The 18,933-nt window shown below is 54.8% G+C and overlaps 1 long non-coding RNA gene across 5 annotated transcripts in view; it reads right to left on the reverse strand.

Moving 5' to 3' along the window:
* Positions 1 to 239: 239 nt before the first annotated feature.
* Positions 240 to 18,933, reverse strand: part of LOC144280623 (uncharacterized) — a 29,029-nt gene continuing 10,335 nt past the window's right edge. Inside the window, exons 3-8 of one of the 5 annotated variants that reach the window (XR_013349049.1) lie at positions 17,379 to 17,460; positions 15,983 to 16,510; positions 12,418 to 12,539; positions 11,936 to 12,176; positions 2,926 to 2,996; positions 240 to 420 (exon numbers count right to left, since the gene is read on the reverse strand). This is a non-coding gene — a long non-coding RNA (uncharacterized LOC144280623). Of the gene's footprint in view, positions 421 to 2,401; positions 5,749 to 11,027; positions 12,181 to 12,417; positions 12,540 to 15,982; positions 16,511 to 17,378; positions 17,461 to 18,933 lie in introns of those variants that run through there. The other 4 variants (XR_013349048.1, XR_013349050.1, XR_013349047.1 and 1 more) reach the window with 4 other exon arrangements.

The raw sequence follows: 18,933 nt of genomic DNA on the forward strand, positions 1-18,933 counted from the left end.
CAGCCCGGCCGCCTGTGAAGGTGACAGTCACCTTCGAGGCGCTCCCGCCGCTGCGGGGGGAGGCGGGCGACATAAATCCTGCGGCTGCGGCGCGGCGCTCGCGGCGGCGGGGGAGGCTCCCGCGGCCCGTAAATCACCCCCCGCGCCCCCCCCCCCCCGGGCCCGGCCCCCGCCCGCCTCCATCCCCGTGCTTGACGGCGCTGACACCGCCAGGATTTAGGGGGCCGGCTGGGGCCGCCTCATTGAAATGCCCGTGCGCGCGTCCCGCCGCCTCCCCTGGGGACTCAGGCCACCCATAAATCCCCGAGATGCCCACCTGCTTATCCATCTGCATACATTTGCCCCTCGAATCGCCTGCGTTGGAACTCGCTGAATCGTGGGGCTTGCCGGGACCGGGAGTTCCTGTCGCCCCGACTCTTGCTGGAGAAGGGGAAACTGAGGCAGGGGAGAGACAGGGACCGACCGGCCTCCGACTCGGTAGGAGGCGGGGGCTGAGTGCGGGTCAGTGAGCAGAGGCAAGCTTCGGGCTCTGGCCGGGCTGGGGGGCCAGGAGCTGCAGGGGTGAGGACCTTGGAAGACGGTGCGGAGGGTCCAGCCCAGCCGCCGAGGCCAGGGGATGCCTCTCAGGAACATCCTGAGACCATCCTGCCCCACCCTGGGGCATCCCATCCCCTGGGATGGGAGCAGCAAAGGGAGCAAAGGCTGGCCCTTGAGGGAAGGACCATCCGGTGTGGTGTGGGCTCACCAGGAGGCCCCTCTACAGAAGACCGGGTGGTTGGGGGAGCAGGTGCTGCCCATGGTGGTGGCCCTTCCAGGATAGACTGAGGGCAGGGACAAGGAGTGTGCACACCAGACAGCACCCTGGACCCCCCCCCCCCCCCCCCAGCCTGGCTCTTTCTTCCTCAAGGTGGTGCTAGCCATGACCAGGCCCCTGTGTGAACATGAATCATCTGTTGGGAAGGAACAAGGCCTGGCGGAAGCCTCTGGAACAGCCAAATCCTTTGAGTCTGCTCCCCTGCCCCACAGCCCCATCATCAACGCACCCCTGCGGCACCTGAGCATCACTCCTTGGTTCAGAGATGGCTTCTCTGGGCAACCTTTGGCAGGCGTCTCTGAGGGTGAGTGCCCACTGAGCCCCTCCCTCATGCTCTTTTTCACTCAGGGTAAGACCCTAGAGCTAAGGCTCAGATCTTTGTAGGCTCTCGGGGTGAGGTAGGGCCATGGTGGGCCCAGCAAGCCTGGCCCTCCTTGACCCTAGGCCCCATTCTGTCTTCCAAGGAGAAGCCCCATGGTGGGGGGACACCGTGACCCCAGCTGGGTCCAAGGCTAGCTGAAGACCAAGTCAGGGAGGTGCTCTGCCCAGGTAGGATGCCTCTGGTTCTGCACGTCTGCCCTGTCTCTCATCCCGCCCTTCTGTCCCTCACCTCTGTGGTGTGTGCTGCACAGGTTTCTGATTGACTCAAAAAATGCCTTCTCATCACGGGCTTCTGTTGCAACAGTGTGGAGAACAGCAGGCTTTGGGGGAAACCTGCTGCTCTTTCTGAAATCCAGAGTTCTGGATTGGGCTTTCCCATCTCATTGCCATAGCCAGGCCTGGGGGCTCCCTTCTTCCCTCTCCCAGGGTAGGACCTGGAGGCCCAGGTGTGGAGCCCTCCTCTCAAAGTCTCCTTTCACTGGCTCAGTCTCCATCTCCACTATCTCCCACCCCCCTCCCCAGTGCCACCACCAGAAAGCTGGTGAACAAATCCCAAACAGCACAGAGAGGGTTAGAGACTCTGTGGGGCTGAGCCCTGATACCAGTGTCTCTGCCTTGAGCCTTCTCTGATCTCTCCAGGGCTCTGTACTGAGCAGCCCAGATGAGGCCAGCTGCCCCGAGATGGGGCTGCATGTTCCTAACACCCCAGCTCAGGGAGCGGGTGGTGGTGGGGATGGGCCAGGAGTGGGGATTGAGACCAGGATGGTCAGAGGGGGGAGAGGGAAGAAACGTGGATGTCCCTGAGCACAGGAATAACTTTAGGGAGGAACAGGAGAAGAGCGGGAGCCCATCCCACATCAAGCCCTGGCTGGGCACAGGGGAGCCACTGCCAGGGGTGGGGGTGGGGGTAGCAGTTGGCAGCTGCCCCTGAGGGCATAATCCCGGTTCCTTTCTGCTCCCTCTCACCCAGCCCCAGCCCCTGACTTGCCTCTCCACAGCTATCTTGGGGCTGTTCTGTTTTCTTTTCTCTCTTGAACTGCCAGTGGCCTCCCTGGGCTTGGGGAGATGCCTCTCTTCTCCAGCCCCCTGCCTTCAGAGCAAAAGACCCTCCTGAAGTGGATGGAGGGGCTGCCAGGAACCCAGGCCACTGAGAGAGCAAGCATCTTGGGGTGGGCGTGGAAGAGAGCAATGAAGTTGAGACATAACTCTGTCTCTGCAGCCTTTTAATAAGAAAGAGTAACAGTGAAGGATGGGACGTGGCCCTCTACTAGCTCTGGGATGGTGGGAATCACAGAGGTAGCCAAATGGCTCAGAAGGCCGCCGCAGAGCCACCCCAGCTAACATTTGCTGAGATTCTTAGAAAGCGCTGCACAGACTTAGTGGCGGCACAGCAGCAGGCCTGGGCAGAAGAGCCCCCCATCTGGAAGCCTTTAAGGTCTCCCTCCCCCTCTTCTCCAAATAGCTTGTTCCCAGAAAACAGGAGGAGAAGTTACCCAACAACAAGCTGGGGCTTCCTGTGGGGCTGGCGGCCCCTCCCCTGCCTCTCCTAGCACATCAGGCCCTCACCTGCTCCCCAGGCTCCGCTGAGCCAGGCTAGTTCCATACTGTGGAGGTGGTTTCTGGCCCCTTGAACAAGATATGGGTGCACAGCTCACCTCCCCCAGGAAGCCCTCCAGAACCATCTCTCTTCATTCCAGGAACACTTCCACCTCACTTGTGAACACACATACCTAGTCTTTGTGTGATCTCTCAATTCCATTCCAGGTCTGTTGGTCTCTTTGCAGTTGTTCTTTCTTTTCACCTGGTGTGGGTTGGAAGAGCAGGGCTTGGTGAGCTCTCCTTTTATTTTACATAATGGAAGATTGAGGCCCAGAGAAGCCAAGTGACTTGCATTTATACAGACAGATCCGGAAGCAGACTCTAGCTTCCCTCCTTTCCAATCCAGGGACCTGTTGCCCTCCCACCATGTCCACACAGTTGTGCCTCTCTCCCCCCCAACTGACAGCACAGGCCAGAGAGAGTTCCCAGGTTCTGGTTTGCTGGCTTGATGTAGGCTTTGGCACAGACAATATGTTGCTGAGGTGCAGAGGCTAACAGAAACTGAAAGGCAGGAATGTTGGGGAGATGTGCAGGACTGGCTGCTGGTCCAGGGGAGGTATAGTCTTCAGAGGAAGGAATTGGGGTCTCTGAGTGGCCTCTGACCACTCCTCAGCAGGCCCTGGCTGCCTACCTTGTGCACTGACTGGTTGATCTAGCTCCTGACCTGCTCACTTGGCATCTGAGGGCTTCTGATCTGGGGCAACTAGGAATGACAAATCTCCAACAGCAAAGGTTGTTTAATTTTTAGACAACCAGAGTTCAGTTTAAGATGGCATCCTAGTTCCTGTAAGATCTTACCATAAAGTCAGTGGCCTCTGGATCTCAGTTTCCTCATCTTTAAAATGGAGATAAGGGCACATAGGCTTCCTGAGGAAGCTGGAATTGGGCTTTGAAGGATAGGAAGGAGGAGCAAGGAGAACCTTCTAGAGCAAAGCATAGGCAGAGATCCAGGGAGCTGACAGGGCGGTGAGTGCTCTTGAGTACAGAGGAGGCCAGGCTCCGCCATTCTTGGCAGCTGTATGACCCAAGATGAGTTCCTTAACTTAGGATGATAATAGCATCTATAGGTAAGGCCATGTTTGTAAAGTGTGGTAATATTTGTAAAGTCCTTAACAGTCATGCTTGCCACATTGTAAGTGCCCCAGGAGAGGCTCATGTATTTATTCATAAATTTAACAATATGGTTTTCTTTGTACTATCTATTTTAATTCCTATAAGTGACACAAAATGGCATTTACTCAAGCTTGTGACTCCTGGATACTGGGCCTGAGGGCCAGGGCCTTTCAGGGAGAGAGCTCCTGGGTCGTGTTTACTCCCACCCTCCTCACTCAGGATGCTGCTGGTGTCTGGAAGGTCCTCTTGGACTCCCTGGATTCTTCCTAGTGTTGTGGGGGAGTACCTCTGGGCTCTGGGGAGGAGAGGAGCAGGGGTGAGGTGGGGGTGGGGGCTTTCTAGGGGTGGGGGCTAGTCTCCAGACTCCAGAGCTTTCTAGTTCCACTGTGTCCACGACCCTGGGATGGTGAACAGGGGTCTGAATAGGAGGCCAGTCTCTCAGGCCACACTAGCCTGCACCAGGGACCAGAGACCCAAGACCCCACGGTCCCTGACACTTGGGGCAGGTTGAAAAGTGGTGGGTTTGTGGGGAGGGGGCACGTGTGATGGAGGATTGCAGCTCCAAGTGAGAAATAAGCAGGAGCAGATGGAACCCAGAATTCCTGTTTTCATGCAAATGTCTGGGACAATAAAAGGGGGGGCGGCTGGGCTGGGGGATAGGGTTGGGGGTAGGGGTAGAGGAGAACTAGACACAAACAGGGTGGGGGGGTATAAAAGGAAGATGCCATGTCAACAGAATTAACTCTTATTCCAAGAGTTGCCATTGAATTATTTGGGGAATGAAGGAGGCTTTCTGGGTCCCCTGCTCGAGGCTCTTGGCCAGCAAGCGAGGGCCCAGGCTGGTCTGAGACAAACAGGAGCAGTCCGGGCCTGTGCCTGCTGCGGACCACACAGTAAGTACCCCTCCTTGGATTTCTTGGTCTGTGATGCCCGAGATCAAAGCAGGGCCAGCCCTCCTGGCTGCTGGGCTCCCGGCAGCTCCTGCCTGCGCTCAGGGTCCAGGCTGTGCTGGCGGTGCTGGCTGGACAGGTCAGGCCAGCCTGGCATCCACGGGAGGCCCCCTGCCCCATGTGGCAGGGATGTGCTCCTTTTCCCACTCAGGGGCTGCCAAGATCTGCAACCCTGGGTGTGGCTCACATCTGCTGTTTGTGTGTGCCTCTGCTTATCAGGCTGGCTCGGTGATGACGCCCAAGGGTGGACACAGAGGTCACTAACACCAGGCCATGGGGAGCTGGGTGCTGGGGCCCACATGGCTCAGATAGATGGCAAGAGCCAAGGCTCGGAGCCTGCAGCCAGCCTATGGGGAGGACAGAAGGTCCGTCTTGCTGGAGCAAGCTGTAACATTGGCCACATTGGCAGACTGGTCTTTCACGGGCTCTCAGCTGGGAGGGATTCAGAGCTGGTTAGGGGAGAGTCCTCGCACAGACCTTCCTCAGAGGGACCCCTTTCTGGGACGCCTTCCGTTCTTTTGCTCTTGTTCCCACCACGCGTGAGTTCCCTCAGGGAACTAGCCCCAGGGGTCATTCACTGCTGAGAGGAGGGCCACCTGGGATTGTGCTCCGAGGGTGCAGGGATGCAGGCGAGCCCCTGGCAATGGGCTACATAGATGTAGAAGGGTCCCATACTATCCAGGGATGCTCTTCTGGGCACCTTTGCTGTGATTCTCCTGGGAGGGCTTCGGGTTCAGGGAGCCTCAGCTCAGGGCAAATCACTTCTTGCCTGGCTTCTTCCACCCAGGTGTCTGTTAGCCCGAGCTGCCTCAGTTTCCCTTTGGCAGAAGTATGCAAGGGGATGCCAGGCGCAGGGCAGGCCAAGAGTAGGACGTGGGCAATGTGGAGGCTCTGAAAGAAAGGCAGGGCAGACAGAAGCTTCTGCAAGCACAGACCCGCAGGTCGGGGGGGGGGGGGGGTGGAGGGGGGGAGTGTCCTTGGGTTAGAGTGACAGTAGTGCTCCTGCCTGCGTGCCTACAGGGGGGCCCTGGCTCTCCCTGGTGCCCGCCCATGTGGAGAGGATTAGGGCCCGGAAAGACATGTTTTCCCCCCTTCTTTCTTGGAAGGAGGATCAAGGGGACCTGGTGACAGCCCAGAGATTCTAAGCGTGTGGACAGCCCCGCTTCCCTTCCCGTCCATGTCCCAGGCAGCCTGGGAGATGCACGCCAGCTGCTGGCAGCCCAGACCTCAAGTTCCCAGACAGCCCAGGAAAGGAGCCACTGGCAGGATCTGCCTTTCCATTCCTGGAGCCCTGAGAGGGGACCAGGGGGAGGTTCTTAGAAATAAGGCAGCAGGTATTATGCAAAATGGTTATTGGGTTTAATGGACCTAAGAATAGTTGGCCAGGAGCTGCAAAGTTGTAGGGACCCCTCCCCATCCTGACTTCCCCGTGAAGCCAGGGGCCAGTGCTGGTTCCGGGGAAGGAGTTCCGGGACCTGCTGGCCCTGGAAGGTGGGGCTGGGATTGGGGATGAGACAGAGGGTGGCCCTGGGATCCGGCTTTTGTCTGTGTGTGGTGGATATGTGTTTGTGCTGGGGGAGGGCGTAATTCCTAAACCTGGATCCATGCGCGCGCGCGCACACACACGGTGTCCAGTATACTGCTGGCATATAGTAGGTACTCAATAAGTATTTGATAAATTGATGGATGACTTAGTGAGTGAACATCTGTGATAACTCTAGCCCAGGGGGCTCTTCTTCCTCTGTACTCAGAGCCTTATTTTTTGAGGCTCTTCCATTCTTTATTCCTGCCTGGTGATATATACTAATTATCGGGGGTGCTTACTCCCCTCTTTAATTCTTAGCATGGAAGAAAATTGTGGTTCCTGGGATAAGAGGCCTGATCTCACTCCCACAAATTTCCTGTATCCTGGTCTTGGGATTCAGTCAGTCCCTGCCAGTGGTTTACTGGGACATGTGTGAGACCTTGCAGAGTTCAGGGTTGGACGGAGAGTGGCAGTTACTGTTCCAGTCTGAGCTGTGCCCTGTGAGCCATCAGGTGGGTGGGAAGCATGCTTCAGTTGGCTAGGCTGGGTCCAGGGCTCGGGGAGCAAGTGGAATTAGGGCCGAGGCAGGGATTGCTACCCTGGAAATATGTGTGAGGCCAGGCACCCCACACCTCCTAAGACCCCACTCTCCCCTGCTTCATGCGATGTGTATGCACATGTGCTCAACGAAGTCAAGAGTGGCATTTAAAATATTTAACTCTGGTCTGCATAGGGATGGGGCAGTCAGAGCGGACTCCAGGCAGAAGCAGCTGTGTTGCCCTTGTGCTTCTCCCCTCCTCTCCCCTGCCCGGACCTCTACCCCTCTTTCTCCCTCTTTCTTCTTCTTTTTCTTGGGCACTGCAGATTGAATGGTACCAGTGCCTTATTGAAATGGCCCTCCTACTGCCATGCCTAACGCTAAGGGGCTAGAAATTTCCAGGCTGGTCCAGGTCCCGACTGAGGGACTGCTATATCTCCCCACCCCCTCTGAGGCCTCAGCAACCTCCCCATAGGTTGACGTGCAGGACCTGGGCACGTGAGGGTGGAGGGGATGGCATCCTAGTCATGGGCTAGCTGTGGAGTCTGGAGGACTCTGAACTTGGTGTTCATGCTTTGATTTCAACAGGAACCTTCTCTGGAAGTGACTCAGTATGACCAGAGCTACTCTGTCACATGCCCAACGGGATGACCAAGGATCCCTATTCCTGAGCCATGTGCCCTAGGGTTGCTGAGTAGCAGAATGGGCAGGGAAGTGGCTGGGACCCGATCTGTGACAGGGCCTGGCACCTTTGGCTGAACTTCACTCTGTGTGTCTGGGTGTGCACACATGTGCGTGTGTTCCTATATGGACACGAGTCAGCCCAAATGGGCAAGAGTATGTCTATGTGTGCACGTGTACCCAGGAGCGAGTGTGGGGGTAATGTGCTGCACGTGGGCTTGTGCACGTACGTGTACGCGTGTGGGGATTATGTGCCTGTGTGTGCACGCTCATGAACGGAAGGCTTGGCTGGGAAACCCAAGTCTCCCCCTCCCAGGCCTCAACCCCTGATTCCCTGGGGCCCTGATAGAGGAGAACAGAGAGTCCCCAAACCCTGCGATCTGGGGCGGTGGCTTCTGTTGGATTCCCTCCCCCCCTTTCTTGACACAAATAGCCTGTGGAACAAAGGGAGCTGGGGATTTGGATTATTTATACAGTCAACATTAAGCAACTTGTGGTCTATTTAAATTCTTCTTTATTAGGCCGGGAAATTCCACGGCAAACACTCAGGCTGTAAAGGAACCCTCCAACACGGCAGCTCCCAGCTCCAGCCATTGCGTTGGGTTCCTCCTCTCCTCTCCTGCTCCCACACCTCTGACCCCTGGTTCTTCTATTCAGCTTCCGGAGGTCGTGCCCCAGCCCCCTTCCCCACCACATGGCCCCTGGGTCCCCCTCATTTCCTCCCATCCCTTCTACTTCCACTTCTCAAACTCCACTGAAGACCCCCTGGCTCACTCCTCCCAAGCTTTCTTTAACTTGTACAAGACTGACACCGCAGAGTCAATTCCATAGGTAACAGGAAAACAGGGCTTGTGGAGGGTTGGGGAGGGGCAAGTTGTGGCCAGTCTGGTGATTCCATCAGGGTGTTCTGGAGGCTCAGAAGACTTCTGCCTCCCCAGGGTGCCTCTTTAGACAGTCTGAGTAGCTAAAGAAAGGGTCTTAACCACAAGAGGAGCTGCCAGCAAATTCAAGCCAGTGACAGCCTGAGACAGGCAGCAGAGGATTTGTCTAGGCCAGAGTGAGGGAGCTGTGAGGTGTGAGGGTCTGCAAGGCCTGGCTTCTTGCCTGACGCAGAGGGCTCTCCATCTTCCCAGGCATGGCCTGCCATCTGTGTGTGGCAGAGGGCTCACCCGGAGCGGATATAGCTGAGGGCAGAAGGAAAGTTTGGGGAAAGGATGGGGGTGGGGTGGGGGTGTGAGATCCAGTAGAGCACCTGAGGTCCTAGAGAATCCCAGTGGGCAGCCCGTGTGTCCTGTTCCTGGGCAGTGCCCCTCCCTAGCCCTCTGCTCTCAGAGACTGTCCTGTCCCTGCCGTGACCTCCACATCTCCTCTTCCCTTGTTTCTCTCCAATGAGACTGTGAGCCCCCTGAGGGCAGAGAGTGCAAACATTACCTCATAACCCCATGCCTGGGACACAGGTAACAGCAGGAGCTTGGTAAGAGCAGCTCAAGGAAATGGCACTCTCAGGGGTTCTGGCCCAGCCCAGTCCTTCACCTCTCTGCCCATAACCTCACCCCAGGAACCCCCCCTTTTCATGCGTTTCCCAGGGGACAGAACCTGTGCCCAGTTTGAGAAGGAGCCCACTGAGGGCCAAAAGGCTCGTCTCAGAACTTCTCCTGAGGCTACGCTGTGCTGGGAGAAGGGACTCGGGCCCCAGGGGCTTGGGAAGAGCTGTCACCTGGGAAGAGGACTCCAGAGGTAAAGGTGACCACCCCAGGCTTCAGCCTCTGGAGACTAGGCTAAGGTTTCAGCTATTGTTTTAGGGGATGTGAGGGCTATGAGTGAGCCGTGCGTCCACCTCCAGGCAGACAGGGCTGGGGAGAAGCTGCCCTCTCAGACTGCAGTCTCCAAAGTCTCCAAACGGCAGCCAGCCGGAGAGGGTGGGGAGACGGACCTAGAGTTTGCTGCCAATTATCACCTCGCTGTCCGCCCTGCCCTCTGGGCCTGTCCCTGCTGCCACCTCTGGGCCTGTGTTTCTGATTAGTGGCCCCAGCTGTGCAGCATTAGTTGCATTTTTCCAGGATGAATCTTGGTTGGGACTTCCTGCCACGGGTCTGAACCAGCTGCCTGCCTTTGCTGCCTGCTTCTCATCCCAGTCCCCTGGGCTGCCCCAAATGCCCGCACTTCTAGGGGGCTCTTCCTCAAACTCTCAGGGGTTTGTCCCCTGGGCCTGGAGGAGACATCTCTCATCCTGCCTGGGGCAGCTCAGGGCACAGCCATGGCTCCACAAGCAGAATCCATTCAGCTTTTCTGATGGGTGGCTCCAGAGTGATTGCAGGGGTCTCAGACCTGAGCACCCGTGCAGATGCTACTGGGCAAGGGGATAGCAGGTCGAGGCTAGGGAAGTGTTTGGGCAGTTCTGAGGAAATTGTTCAGGGAAGTCTCCAAAGGCAGCATTACCATCTGGCTTTCTGGGGTTTGTCCTTTGTCTAGTCATAGTCCTGATTTTAATGGAGACGCAGTCTCCAAGTGAAAACCCGAACGGTATCGGTTCTTCTTTCTCTGGTTTCCCCATGCACTTTAGGCGAGCTGCTCAGGGAAGACACCACCTGAGAGGTGGTGAGCTCCCTGTCCTGCAGGTGTGTAAGTGTGAGCTGGAGAATAAAATCTTTTCGATTTCTTGTAATCCTCACTATATTCCTGGAGGAGGACAGGGGCAGGGGGCATCCTTTTCAGTGGAGGAAGCTAAGGCCTGGGAGTGAGTATGTGAGTGACTGACTGAGTGAGTGAGTGAGTGCTAGATTGTGGGCTAGAACCCACATGTGAGGCCTGCTTAGTTCAGTGTGAGTTTGATCAATGTGCTTCCTCTCTGAACCCAACCAGACTTTGAGAGCCAGCCCAGAGCCTAGCCTTTTCCTTCTCACCCACTTTGCAGCTTCCTGGTCCATACTCCAAACAATCTGACAGCCCTATTCCAGGCAAACTTCTTAATTCTTACTGTCCCTCCTTGCCCCAACAGCCTGACCTCAGCCGTAGTCTTTGGGCTCTACTAGGCTTTGTGTTCTAGGACAGGTCTCTGGTAAGCAAAGCCTCAAGAGGATTCCTGAAGCTGTCATCAGCCTGAATAGGAAGTTGATGGAGGGCAGCCTGCTTCTGGGTTCCCCACGCCCAGGACAGGCTTGGCACACGGTTAACCCAGGCTGAAAAGTGGTTCAAGAAGCTGGAAGGAGGGATCCCTGGGTGGCGCAGCGGTTTGGCGCCTGCCTTTGGCCCAGGGCGCGATCCTGGAGATCCGGGATCGAATCCCACGTCAGGCTCCCGGTGCATGGAGCCTGCTTCTCCCTCTGCCTGTGTCTCTGCCTCTCTCTCTCTCTCACTGTGTGCCTATCATGAATAAATAAAAATTAAAAAAAAAAAGAAAAAAAAGAAAAAAAAAAAAGAAGCTGGAAGGCATCAAGCTGAGAGTAGCATGGAGAAGTGACCACGGTTGGCATTGGGGACCCCAGGGAGCTGGGGAGACCTGCTGGTTCTGGGAAGGAAGCAGAGGCTGGAGGCAAGTGGCATGCGCTCTCCTTAGGGAGAAGAGGCTTGTGTCCTGGAAGCATCTGGCTCTTGGAAATGCTGACCAGAGAAGAGCTGGTAGCAGCGCTGGGTGCCAGACATTCTGGGTGGGATAACGTTCTGTTGTGGCCTCAGGGTCAGGGCTGTCCAGAGAGGACCAGATGCTGCTGAGAGCTGGGGGCTGCCTTGGGCTGTCTTTCACCTGGGCTACTGCAGGGGTGCAGGGCTCACAGCCGTGGCCCACTCCAGGAGCCCCAGCCATCAGGTCTCTCTAATGGTCCCAGAGCATCTCCTGGCCCAGTGTGGTAGGTGGGGTCCAGCAGGGGCCAGAGACTCTGCCCTGGGGAAGCCTTCCTCCCAAAGGGGGACATGCTGCCCTTGCCCTTAGGCCCTTATTCAGCTAATGACAAGTTGACACATCATAACCTGCAGGTCTCCTTTGCCCTGGAACTAATGGTTTTATTCCTTCAATTCTTTAGTTATTTTAGGCAAAATATGATCTGTCTCTTTAATTATCTGCAAGGAATTGCCAACAACTACATTTGGCCAGATTGAGACTATGAATGAAACTTGTGTTTGTCTCTCAGGATCTTGGTTGGTTTTAGCCTTCGCCATCCTCTGGATGGTTGGTGACAGAGTGCTGTGTGTACAGATCAGCAGCTAATGGGAACACAGTGTTGGTCTGCCCGGGCCATGTCAACAAGATCTTGGAGCCGGGTGGACCTGTGTCAAACTTTTGCATGAGAAAGAAATTCCCCTGTTGGAAGACAACTCCTTCAGCCTCCGTCACATACCTGTGCAGGCAGGTTGCTCACCATCTGCTGGTTGGTTTTAGGTTCTGTCATATGTTCTAGGGCTGAGTGCCAGGCCAGGGGATCACTGAAGGCTCTCTTCCGGAAGCAGCTCCCACGGGGTCTCCTGGAGCCCCCTGGTGGTCACTTTGAGGGCGTGCTGCTCTCCCCAGGGTTCTCTGGCAGCCCTCAAGTGGACAAAGGGAGCTTCTTCCCTTTGCAGGGGCTTCCTTGTGCTCACCATCTGGCTGACAGAGGCCCCTGAGTTAGTTTTCTTGCAGCCCACCGGGCATAAGATCAGCACAAGGCACAAGGTCTAGGACAAGGCCCATCCTCTCTCCCTGCTGTGACCCGCTTTGGGCACCTTTTTGTGAACATCCTCACCCCACCCTGTGGTGAAAGGCTGCCACCTTTTAACAGAGGGCTAGGAAGGAGAAGGAACTGCAGACAGGAAAAGCCAAGAAGCAAGGCCATGTCATCCTTACCTGCCATCAGGCCAGGGCCCCTGGCACCATCTAACCAGACAGCTCAGTCTAGGAACCAGCCTGCTCTGGGCTGAAATGTCCTGGTCATTGTTGGTCCAAAGAAGAGGAAGTCTTTATCGCACCTGAGAGACCAGGAGAAGGGGTATAAGTCCCATAGTGTCCTGGCTTGGAACTTGGCTGCCTGCCTGCAGCGCAGTGATGGATGGGGTCTCTGAAGGAGGATCCTTCATCTTCGCCCCCACCAGCCACACCACTGTAGCCGCATCCATCTTCTCTCCAACTTAAGCCTTTCAAAGCCATGCCTTGGTAGGAGAGCAGGAGGATCCTCTACCATCTAGTAAAGGCTAGACTGAGACTTTAAATCAGAATCACTTCAGAGCTGGGGAGAATGGAAGGGAAGCAAGGAGCCAGTGGGGCTCCAGCCAGCCATTGGGCCAATCCCTTGTGACTAGGGCCGTCTAGCCCAGCATCTGGAGCTGTCCTAGCACCCTCGCGCCCAGGAGCACAGGCATGCCTCAAGACTGCCCAACGCTCTGTGCCACCATAGACTACAGGCAGTGAAGGCTTGTCTCCTGGCGCTTGCAGGGACTAACTCCATGTTCCCTCAGTTTGGGCTTTTCTTCATGTAATAGCACCACAGTAGGGAGTCTGTAGACCTGTCAGGTTGCTTTAGACAGCCTCCCCCGGCCAGAGCTGAAACCCAGGCCTGGAAGGCTTTTGTGCAGCCCATGGGGTTTCCTCTCCAGCCCTCGGGCAAAAAACCATTCCAACAAAAACCTCCATAGCTTCCCAAGAACTTGCCATAATTTATAGCCACCAGGCAGCTCAAATCTATGCAGAGAAAAGTAACATTCTTCCTCGAGAGGAAACGCAGCCAGCTAAGTTGGAGGTGGTGGTGGGGGGGGGGGGGCAGATTCTGAGAAAAGATACACCCATTTACAAAATCCACAGCAGCGTAGAGACCTCAGAAAAGCCAGAAGTGAGCCCATGTCATCCTCCCAGGCCTTGGGGCTAAGGGTGACGTTATCTCCAAGGACTGGGAGTGAGGTGGGGGCTTAGGACAAAGAGGGCTCCTAGCTTTTAGGTACTCAAAAGGTGGTTTTCCCCAGAACAAAGGGACACTTTTTCCTCAAAGGCAAATTCAAGCCGCTTCCTTTAGAGAAGCCCAGAAAGATTTGCAAGTTTTTAATGAGTCTCTCCAGCATTTATGCCATTATCCAGCTTAACTTTTTTACAGTAAGCGGGGGAGATGAAGGGTTAGCACCCCCATGTTATGAAGGAAGAAACTAAGGTTCTGGGAGCCTAAGTTCCTTCTCCTGGGGTGAGGTGACACGGGAGGCCCGAGGCAGAGCTAGGTGCAGAGCTGGGTCCAGAGCCCGGTGCAACCCTGGGGGCCCACACAGGGGGTGTGTGTGGGGGGGAGGGGGGGAGAGGGGAGCCCGAACCTGAGGAAGGCTGGCCAGGAGAGGGGACCTGAAGGGGCTGCATGGGGGGTGGGGCGGTGCGTGCCAGACTGTGCCTTCCCCCTCCCTCTCTTCCTCCTTCCACAGAGCTGACCTTTAAATTATGGCATCAGCTGCAGTGCCAGACACGCTGCGATTTCCCTGTACTCCATCTGCCTAGCCTTCTCCTGGCGCAGTTTCTCCTCTTGCTGCTCTCCCCTCCCTCCTTCCACTCCCTCCTTCTCTCTCCCCCCAACCCACAGCTGCCGCCTCAGGTGTCCCCATTCGCAGGCCAGGCGGCCCTGCTGCAGGTGGGCCTCGCCAGCATTGCCAGGCCCCCTCCGCCCCCTCCCCCGCGGCGCTGGGACTCCGCCGACCCAAAAATCCCCTCTGCCTTCCCTCCTGGGGCTCGGCAGCCTTTCCCACCAGCCCCTCGGTGCTGGTGCTGGCGGCGCAGGGGGGCTCTTTCTGCTCCCTCCGCAGCTACCCCCAGCCGCCCCCCTCCCGGAAGCCTCGGGCTGGGATGTGCCCTCCGTTTAATGTTCATTTACATTTGGCCCCGGGCCTGGGCCTACACAGTATTTTTGGCCTACCACTGTAGGATATAGCAGACATTAAGTCTTATCAGTTTAATTTTCTTCCAGATAATAGGACAGCCTTTGATTTTTTTTTTTCAAACTATGGAAAAAGTGTCAAAGAAAAGTGGAACATTAATCAAGGGACTTTGATGAAAGGAAAGAAAGTGTTTTCCTAAGAGCCCAACATGTGGTGCAGCTGCTGGTGGATATTTAAATGACGTTTTTCATATGTTGCTGTAAAAAAAAAATCTCTTTGAGTCGATTCTGGAAATATATTCCAATTTGCTACAATGCCAGGGGTTTTAAAATTATTTAGAAATAAAATGTGTTTATGATTTCTGCTCTACTTTGTATATTTGTCTGCTGCAGGCCCCTTTCCTTTGAGGAGTGCCTCTCCTGTCTCTCCCAGAAGCTGCCGGGCTCTTTAGGACAGAAACACTCCGGTTGGGGGCCCTCAAAGATGGGAACCAGGTTTTCTTCCTCTGTGGCCTTTGGCCCAGTTCATCACTCTGTCCCAGAGGTTTAACTACAACAGGAGGGATTTAGGCGAGGAAGAAAAAGAAGGTGGTGGGGGATATCATTATGACTAGGCATATCTGGGGAGACCTTTATAAAAGCATGATTTCTCCTGCCAATGAGAAAGAAATTAACTCATTCAACTCCTAGGGTCCCTTACAAGCCTGAACATCTGAGTGAAGGAAATCCAGAAGCTGTGTGTTCTCTCCCGAAGGGAGCCCCAGTGCCACTTGGGCTGGGGGATACCTGAGTGTTAGTCTCATTTTTGGAGCCCACTGGGCTGGAAAGCCCCCTCCCACCCTGCTGGAATCCCTTCCTCAGAAGATCCTTCAGAGCTTTCCTAACACCCGCCCTCTGGAAGACCAGCTTCTTCACCCTGCCGGCCTCAGAAATTTGCCAATCCTAAACTCCGGGGAGGGAGAGTGCTTTCTGAGATGCCCCTTTCAAGCATGTATGCTGAGGCCTCAGCCATGGGCTCTCTGACCAGGAGGGCAAGGCTGGGCAACAACAGTGAGAGATTAGTTTCCAGATAGGGAGAGGCCCCACCGACCCTCCCCAGGGCCAGAGAAGCAAATAGCCTGCAGGCTCATGGTCCTTCCCGGTGGCCAGGCTGCCCCTGGGGGAGATGGCCCTGGGTCCTGTCCTCACTGACCAGTGGGGGGCACACTCTCCCTAGTTTTCCTCTCTCCACTGGAGTTTGGACTTGAGAGAATGTGAGCTTCCTGGTGGGTATATGGGAGAAATGGATGGAGGCCTGCTCCTTCCCAATCTGCCAGGGCCATCTCTAGCCTCCCAACCACTCCCTTCTCCTGCACTGGCCTTTGGCTTCCCCCAGGTCCTCATAGGTAAAATCATTTATGGGTACGTGTGGTTTGGGTGAGGGGAGACACCTGCTCCTGCACAGGACTGAGATGAGCATGGCTGAATTTCTCTGGCTGTGAGGTCAAGTCCAAACTACAGCCTCCCCTCCTTTCAGAACTGCCTCCCCCCTCCCTCTTAATCTTTTGCCCCCCACCCCCCACTTCTTACCTCTCCCTACTTGGTTCCACACTGTGCCATGAGTGTCCATCCCAGTTCTACCTCTGCTCTGGGCCCCAGGGAAAAGCCTTCTTGTAGGCCCAGCCAAGTCTGCAGCTTGTCCAAGGGTCCTCGTCGTCCTGCTCCAGAGACCATGCAGCCAGAAGCTGGGAAGGAGCAAGCCCAGGTGTTGCCCAGGCAGTTACCAGTCTATGTTGTTCTTGCTTTGCCTCCTTGCACGGTGAGCCCCTGGGCAGGGTGGTGGGGGCCCTTCCTTTGTTTCTCCATGAACCTGCTTGGTACAGGCTGAGGCTCAGGGCAGATGCTCCTGGGGGGTTTTGCAGCAGCCCCTTAGAGAAAGCCTGTAGTGCTCATGGAGTTGCTCTAATGGAGCTGTCTCAACAATCCCATTCTCTTGCCCGTCACTGATGCAAGAATGCTGACAGAAGACTGCGGGGACTCACAGGGAATGATTCCTCCCCTCCTTAGACAGAGAAACAGGAAGACAGGTCCTTTGCCTTCCTCTGAGTGTATTCATACCTAGATAGGAGACCAAGAATTCCTGCAGCATCCAGTGGCAAAGCCGAGACACAGGAGGTCAAGTACATTGCAGAAACATGGAGCAAGAGCCCCGATGAACCTTCTTAGAATAAGAAATCATCAATTTCTCTCAGTGTTTCATCTGGTTGGAGATGGATGTTATGTTATTCACAGCTATAGAGCAGCCACCTGGCAGGGTGAGAATTGGGGTGGTGCCCAGAGAAACCCCATGGCTGCTGCTGAACTGGGACTGCCTGATACCAGAGCCTTTTCTTCTCTCCCTTTTTCCTTCCCAGATAGAAGTTTGAGTTTTGTCTCAGACCACCCGAGGCTCAATGGGGGATGGCCAGACCTGTCTCATTGGGCCATTCTGAGTACTATCTCAAATAATGCACATCCAAAAGGCTCATCAGATGGTCCTTCCCTTCCCCATCCCCCTGCTGTCTTGCTTGCAAAGACAGTCTTTGTATGTCTTCCCTGCTGCATGCTGAAGGAAAAGGGACCTGAGGCCTCAAGTAGAAGAATCCTTGAGCCTGCCTTCAACCCCAAGCCAATCAGATCCAAAGGGCTTTCAACCGGAAGGGGCAACCCGGAGCCCCACCGTGATCAGAGCACCGTCTTTTATGATTTAATATCATTGGGATATGGACTATATCTCACCGTGGACCTGAGAAAACAAAACTTGCCCATCCAGAGGTGCTGCATGATGTTAGGGAAGCCCCAGTGGCCCATGCTGTGCTGTGCTAGGGATGGGTCTCAGCAGCCCAGGTCATACCCTAGTAGTAGTCCCTGAGGGTACTAGCAACGGAGGGCCTGGGCCTGGTAACAACACGTCAAGCAGGGTATGAGGGGCAGAGCCTTGCCTCACCTGTCCAGTGCTCTTGATCTTCAAGTGTGAAGTAAAACTCAGTGTTACCTGGATCTCCAAGGACTTGGCTAAACCTTGTGCCCTGAAAGCAAGAATCAACAAATGAAACATGGTGGCAAGGCTCCAAGTTTCACCATGAACTGGCAGGTAGAAACAAGCTTGAACTGCAGCCAGAAGGGTTTGGGTGAGTACAAGGTAGACGTCCTGAAAAAATGGATAGACCACTGTAGAAACGGGCAACCAGTAACATTTTCTCTGATTCTCTTTTAGGCATGAGTGTCTTTAACGGTAGGAGGGCTATTCAGGAGACAGGTTTGGAATTGATGCTTTCCTAGCCCAGATGCTAGAGTTAAGTGACCTCCAGCCCCTCCTGCCCCTCTCCAACCCTGGAGAGGGGTGCATGCCCTCAGTCTCAGTTCTGAAACACCAAGGATGAAGGGTGTATGGCCTGTCTCTTGTTTCCTGAGACTTTCAGGAAACCCAAATGCAAAGCAATTAGAGTGGGGTGCTTTATATTTCTCCAAATGAAAATATTTTCCAATACTTTCCTTTTTGGGGTTACTTGCTAGCATTTTGCTATCTCCCAGTCATGTTGGAAGTTTGGTCATCAAATTTCATCAACACACACAGAAGGACAAAGGGAGCTACAATTCTGTGTATGTGCCTCAATCTCTGCCAAGGAAGGTGGAGGGGAAGACAGTGGTGAGCTCTCTACTCAGAGCTGGACTCTGGGAGTAGGAGAGCACAGCTCAGGGAAGAACTCTTGTAGACGTCTAGACATTCAGGTGGAAGAGGAGCAGACAGTGCTCACCTCAGCCCCATGGCCAGGGCTGTGTTCTCATGGCCCACCTAAATCATCTCCAGCTGAATTTTATGGGAAGCAACGTGTTTCCTGCCCTTGGGAAACCCTGGCCTGATGAGGGAGTCATCAAAGAACTTCCAGGTGATCCTTGGACTCAGGAAATTTCATGTGCACTGGCTCAGATATAAAGCGGAGATATGAGTGTAAGATAATAGTTCTACTACTTGCACAACTAGGAATCTTTGGTGTCTGAGATTCAGTGTCTGAGCATTGTGGCAGAGCAAAGAAAAAAAAAAAAAGAAGTCCTTTACCCAGAGAGCTGGAGCAACAGGGAATTCCTGGACCTGCATCTTTAAGCCCTGGCATCCTAGAAATGAGTTACTGAGGTTTTATTGATGGGCTGGGGTGGGCAGGAATGTCCCATCACCTCTGCTCTCAGTAACACCACAAATAAATCTCTGTCTATTCTAGAGCCTTCTTTTGCTAAAAGGCATAGCCCTCTGATGTCCTTGTCTTCCTTCTAAGACATCCCTGGCAGTAAACTCCTTTAAGGTGACATCTTTGTTTGGATTCCCTAGAAAATAGAGGCTGAGGCAAGCCTTAAGATGCTAATGCTTTATTTCAGAGATTCAAATCCAGGGCAGCAAGGATAAAGCAAAGTAAAAGGCAAGCAGTAAAGAAGAAATGATGTAAAATGATACGTTATTGCACTGGCCATTGCTTCTTAACAAGTTGCAAAAAGACACAGCTTAT

This window comes from Canis aureus, chromosome 12, assembly GCF_053574225.1.
Source record: "Canis aureus isolate CA01 chromosome 12, VMU_Caureus_v.1.0, whole genome shotgun sequence".
Lineage (NCBI taxonomy): Eukaryota > Metazoa > Chordata > Mammalia > Carnivora > Canidae > Canis > Canis aureus.